The sequence below is a fragment of the Brassica napus genome, chromosome C8, assembly GCF_020379485.1.
Source record: "Brassica napus cultivar Da-Ae chromosome C8, Da-Ae, whole genome shotgun sequence".
Classification (NCBI taxonomy): Eukaryota; Viridiplantae; Streptophyta; class Magnoliopsida; order Brassicales; family Brassicaceae; genus Brassica; species Brassica napus.
In genome coordinates, this window is record NC_063451.1 from 10,436,145 (window position 1) to 10,442,867 (window position 6,723).

The following is a 6,723-nucleotide window of genomic DNA, read 5'->3' on the forward strand; positions in this document are numbered from 1 at the left end:
GCACCTCCCATAACACAGTACATCCTACTTAAATATGTTTAAATTTGGTTAATATAGAAATACTAAAACAATGAATATTGTTAATTAAGCCAATATTTAAATAGATGAGGCTATATATTTCTAGAACACGTTACGTGTCAAAAAGCTGTGTATGTACTAAATAGTTGGCATACAACTTTAAAATTTAAAAAAAAATATTGGGTTCAAAAATAATTACAACACACATACTCGAAAACCCAGAAGCAAAATCGCCATTGCGTTGACTCTTCCCTTCCAATATGTGACCGGTTACAGAAGGACAATATCGCCATTATGAATTTCCATAATTATCTACCACAATATGCCTAATAAAAAAATTTCATAGTTATCTATCGCAATTTTCCTATATTTTAACAATAAAAAGATAATTGGGAAGAAAGTTTTGTTACGTTGAGATTCAGATATTTTTGCAAGATTTCAGCTCAAGTGCACATGTGCAGCAACTGTTACTTATGGTAGACTCTTTAAATAATCTTCTCTCCTCAAAATCCTCCAAAATAAGTTTCAGTTTGCAAGATATCGTGGTTTTATTTTAGGTTTTCGATTTGGTTTTCCCGTCATACTAATAAACTGATTTAAAGTTGAGCATAAATCTTCTATATTATTAAAAAAAAAATATCCATTAAAAATACCCTTAAATTTTTTCAACTTATTAGAATTAAATTAAACTACATATTTTATTGCTCGTCTATTCCAGTTAGATTAAAAAGTTTTCCTTAATCAAATTTAAATTTAATGTCATTAAATCAAGTGATTACATAATGGTTAAGTACAACTTCGAAACTTAATGTCATTTAACCAAAATCAACCAAAAACGTACGAGGATATCACAATAAATACAAACTTAAAATCGAATATATTCTATTAATCAAAACAAAATATCTTCAATGTCATATCTTTAATGTACCTATTAAATATATAAACTATAACCATCTAATCTATTAAAAAAAGAGTACAAAGTTTAGATTACCCCTTAATTTTTCAATATATTTACACTTTCATGCCACTGATGTATTAATTAAAGCTATATTTATGGATTCTTTGTCTTTAATGGATTATTAATTGATTTATCCGAAATTAAATTTATACTTGCCAAACAAAAACAATCGACATCACCCTTATATATACTTTCTTATTATAGTTATTCCATTGCTTAACAATCAATTATCTCTGTCATTTCCATACAAAAAAAATTCACGGTATATAACAAAATTCAAAAGATCAATATAAATACTTATATATTATGTTTTCGTTAACTCCATACCAACCAGATATATCCATGTCTCACATTTAAGGATAAACAACTTAACAATTGTTATATAAAATACCTCTTTCATACTTTGACTATCTGTATACACCTTAATTATCATGATAAACAATGATTTTCACTAATCATCCAATGTCATACCTTGCGGTCAATCAACGAAATATTTGAAATTATAATTTATACAATCCTTAAAAATATACATCTTTTTAGACCCTCATCCTCACATTTTGTACAAACAAAAGTTTCACACGATAGCTACTTGCAATCAATATTAGTATGATTTAATGATTATCAATATACATCTTTTTTAGATCCTCATCTTTTAATAATATAGATTTCCAAATATAATAAAAAATATCTTTCAACATAAACAACTACTATTTTAAAATGCTGTTTTAAATCCTCATCTTTTTCCACATCAATACATATCAGGTAACCAACAGATTTGGAATCCAAAATATACGTAAACCAAATCCTTTAAATCCAGCAATATTACTTATTATTTTTGGTAACAATATATCTATTCTATTAAAATAGCAGTGTGACCAATTGATATAGATTCAGTCCAACAACAATTTTTTCCCATAACCTACTTTAAAAAAAAAATAAACCAACTCTTTTATAACTACATCTAAATCTACATATTTCTTCCTCTTACGTGACCTCTTCTTTTTTTCCTATATTCTAGGAACCCTCATAACTTCCATTTTTTGATAACTATCATCTATGAGAACTTATAATTTATTTATTTCATTTTAAAATTGTTTTGTTTAATTAACCAATGCAGATTTTGTAAAAATTATATTTTATTCTCAGTGTAGAGATCTTTGACGGGGGTAGTTCTTCGTGACTTCTTTCTAATCAGTTAAAAACACAAAATGTTGAAAAAATTATGTATAGTGTTAGTTTGTGTAAAATCTTTTTTGTTCTTAATTGTTTGTGGTTTTTTTATAAATTTAAGAACTATGAAGAAAAAATGATGAGAAAACTAAAAAGAATAAAGAAAGAGCGGCTGAATTAAGTTTACATGGAGAGAGAAAGAAGAAGACTTTTTAATGATTTGACTTTTCTATTTTCTTTTAATGCGAACATCATAATGGAAAAGATATATTCTCTCCGTTTCATTTTATTTGTCGTTTTAAGTTTATACATACAGATTAAAGAAACATATGATTTTGTAAATTTCTAAAATAAAAACACGATTACTTATACACCTAATCATATTTCAACCAATAGAAAAATAAAGTAGAGAATCTTATTTATAAATTTTGCATTGAAACTATAAACAACAATAATTTTGAAAAGAAAATTTTTCCTTGCAACGATAATTAAATCAAAACGGAAAGAGTATAAATTGACCTAAAGTTGGACAAATTTTTGGCTGTTTAGCGAACCCAACTTCATATTTCATTAAATAATGAATAGCTTTTCACTGGCTCATTTAAACAACACATTTTACATTGGAAGCAAATGATATAAATCCACTTCGCAAGTCTGGTAAAATTAAAATTATTTTTGTTATATAATCAAAAATCCAAACAATAAATGTATAGATGTAATAAAGTACAAAAAATGAAACTTGCAATTTATAGAAATAAAAAGTTTTTAAAAATAATAAAATAAGTTTTCAAAACTAAAAAATACGCATTTTTATTATAAAATAATATGGATTGGTGTAAAGAATAAACTTTCTTAATACTTACACAAGAATTTGGCATAATAATTAAATTAAATTTATAAAACAGTTTTAAAAAAAAATGAAAATGTTAAAAATGAAATTAATACACTGGCCCTAAACGTATACAATTAATATACTTACAATGTATATATATATATGTATTTAATAGAATAAATTAAAATTATTTTTTTCACATTTTTCAAAAAAAATGTTCGTTCTTCAGAGTGGGTTGGGACGGGTTGGATTTAATATTGGTTTTTGAATATAAAATTTTAAAAATTATCCGGGTATATAGTTCATGTCTAATTGAGTACAAGACTTGATTTTCCGGTCGATTCCAAAAAAAAATTTATACGAATATTTTTGACTAATTATGTTAGGTAACTATTAAGAAAATATAATATGTTACAGGAATAAAGTTTAAAAATAATTTTAAAATACATATAGCACAGTGTGTAGTTATGCAACTTGACATATTTAATACTTCTACCAAAATTTAAATGAAATTAATTTAAGATTAAACACAAATATGATTACAAAAAAACACAAATATGATTAAAACATAAATATAAAAATTAAATGTTTCAAAAAAAAATTAGAACAAAAATATACCCGCCCTTCGAAGGGCGGGTCAAAATCTAGTTATATATTAAAACAGAAGTCATGACTTCTTTCATGTGTGATATTTTAAAATGGACCATTCCTTAGAAAGTAAACTATCACTAATCATTAATCAATTCCAATTAATTACATTAATCAATAATCAGTCTATTAACTGGTTTAACCTATAACTAATGCCCGAGATGTACAAAAGAAAATAGTTCACGGGATTCATATTTCCAGAGGCGAAAATGTTGCCATGGGATGGGAGGCAGATGGATTGAAGAAAATCAATTTGAAATCCATTGATCAGGTAGAAGAAAAATTAAATTCTTCAATCAATGAAGATTTTAAAACAAAGGAATAAGAGATAGGACTCTTTGTGTTCTGTAAATTTGGTTGAGAGATGAATTGAACCTTTAGGGCACATGAGTCTCTATTGCTGGATATTCAGCAGAGGCAAAGACAACAGCTTAGGGCTTCTATGATGACAGAGGAAGATGAAGAGCTATCTTTCTTCCTCGAGATGAGAGGCGTGAGAAAGAGCATGATAATCTCCTTCTCAACAATCATGAGTTGGAGGCTCCACCAGGAAACATTTTTTGTTTTTTTTTTCTTTGATTCTAACTTGTGGAGACAATCATGATGTCTTCTGATTTGGTTATGGTTCTGTACGTTCAAAATTTGAAACTTCACCAATGTTCAATAGCTCAAGTGATGGCCCAGCAGGGAAGAAAGGCTACAAAAATGACAATGAATGGTAACTTTAGCCACAGTTTTTATCAGCTAACATATTTACATGTTGAGGAGATAATTGACCCAAAAGCAACGTTTTCAAATGAGGAAGGAGATGTGAGTGAAGGTGGCGAGTTCCTGGAGCCACTGGAAGAAGCAAAGCTGTTCGTTGAAAATTTGGCTTACGATGTTGACAACCAGGCTTTAGCTATGCTCTTTGAGAAAGTCGGGACAGTCGGAGCATCTCTGGTTTGAAATAGTTATTGCAGTGTTTAGAATTATGTGGATTGAATATATCTATATATGTTAACATTAGATGGAACTTTCATACTTTTGGTTTTGAATATTCTTTCTTTTTACATTTGTTTAGTTCAAGAGATATATATAATATATAGGAAAACCGACCAGAGTCGTGGGTTTGGATTTGTGACTGAGAATAATGAAAGAAGCTCAGAGAGCGGTCTAGAAGTTCAACATTATGTAAATTTATATGTTATCAATCATATCTGAAGTCTCTGCACAAAGGAACATAACCACAAGCAATTCATTATTTAAGTAAACCAATTCCAAAATAGTGTGCTTATAAATCAATACACCAAAGTCAACTTACATGTATGGTAAACATTCATCACTTTTTAACGGAAAAATAAATATTTTTGAAAATTTGATTTTGGCAAAATTTCAAAATTTTGGTATCGTAAAAAAATATCTTAGCTATAGAATTATGGTTTCCAAACTTTGCATATTTTATTTTAAAAGAATATTAACAAATAACTTTATTTAATATATGTAAATTAAAGTTTAATTCATTTAAAACAAAATATGTTAAATAATTTTAATATAAATATACTCGGAAAAAATATTTAAATGTAAGAATATAAAAATCACTCATAAAATCAAGAATTCAAAGTTTAATTAATAACAATGTTGGACCACTACATTTATTTGAATTCCTTTATTTTTTCTAAAACTAACTTAGTTATTATTAAATATACTCTAGCTAGCATATTATTTTAAAATTTTAAAATAAAATATCTAAAAAGATATTTTAAGTATCTTTTTAAGATTACATTTTAATAATACATTTTAATAAATTTTCATTTTCATTTAAGTATCTTTATTTATTTAAAAAGTTACTATTAAATAGTAAAATTCGTAGTTAATATTAAATATTATTATAAATGAATACTAATTTATTTTTTGTTTATAGAATAAGAAATAATAATTTCTACAATTTTTTATATAATAATTGAAATGAAGTGGAACTTTATGAATTAGATTTAGTGTAGGTTATTGAGTTAAAAATTTAAATCATACAAATAATCTGATTAACATATACGTATGACTAAGTCTAAAATACAAGTATACCTTTAGTAAAATATCTAATTTAATGTTAAATTGAGAGTTAAGGTATTAATTAGTCTTCATGTTTTAATACAGAGTTACCACTGGATAATTTGAAACAGTAAATTATAAATATATAACTTTGATATTGTCATAAACAATTTAAATATATTACTTACATTATCACCAAATAAATTATGATCTATATAAAAAATATCAAATTCTAAACTATGAAAATTGTGTCTTTATTAGCATATATGTATTAATATAAAAATTATCCAAATTGTATGCTTCATAATCAAATATACTTGAAAATGGTAAAGTTAAAAAAACTCCAAATTACAAATGATTTATTTAGACTTAGTTGTTTAAACATCAATAACACATTTCATCAATGCATATAATTTACAAACGATCAAAACATATGAATAACCATAATTGTGAAGTATAAAAAATAAAAAATAACACCCGTACGGTTGTGCGGGTCAAGATCTAGTTTATATTAGTTATTTCAAAAATATATAAAATTGGTCGGCATAATATTTTTGGCCCTTTAACTTGGGGGTCAATCATCATTTATATCGATTATTTAATATACCCAAATCTAACTATAACTAACTCATAGATTTCGAAAAATAATTATGCCAACCAATTTTTATATATTGTTGAAATAACAAATATAAATATTGATTATTTATATTGATTATATTTTTCTTATAAAATTAAGACCATATCTAATTAGAAACTATTTAAATATAACTGATACTTTCATTTTTTTTAAACAAATCTTAATCCACATTTTTATATCTTACAATAGAAGTTGCATAAATAAAATATTCTTCAAAAAAATTATTGTTGAATCATAAATCAATTTCGTAAACCATACTAACTCATACTTCTCTCTTTCTTCATATTTTAATTTCAAAAATTTGTTTTCTATATATCTTATGCAAATACATAACTCTCTTTATTTATATTTTTTAATTTATTTATTTGATACTAAATATCGGTAATAAAACAGATTGTAAACACACACACTAAATTACTCAATGTTATACGA

General features: G+C 25.3%; 1 long non-coding RNA gene across 1 annotated transcript; it reads right to left on the reverse strand.

Annotated features, from left to right (window-relative positions):
- Nucleotides 1-3,725: 3,725 nt before the first annotated feature.
- Nucleotides 3,726-6,723, reverse strand: LOC111208867. The gene is made up of 2 exons (XR_002660761.2): nucleotides 4,404-6,723; nucleotides 3,726-4,323 (listed from the first exon to the last, which is right to left on the reverse strand). It is a non-coding gene; the product is annotated as an uncharacterized LOC111208867 (long non-coding RNA).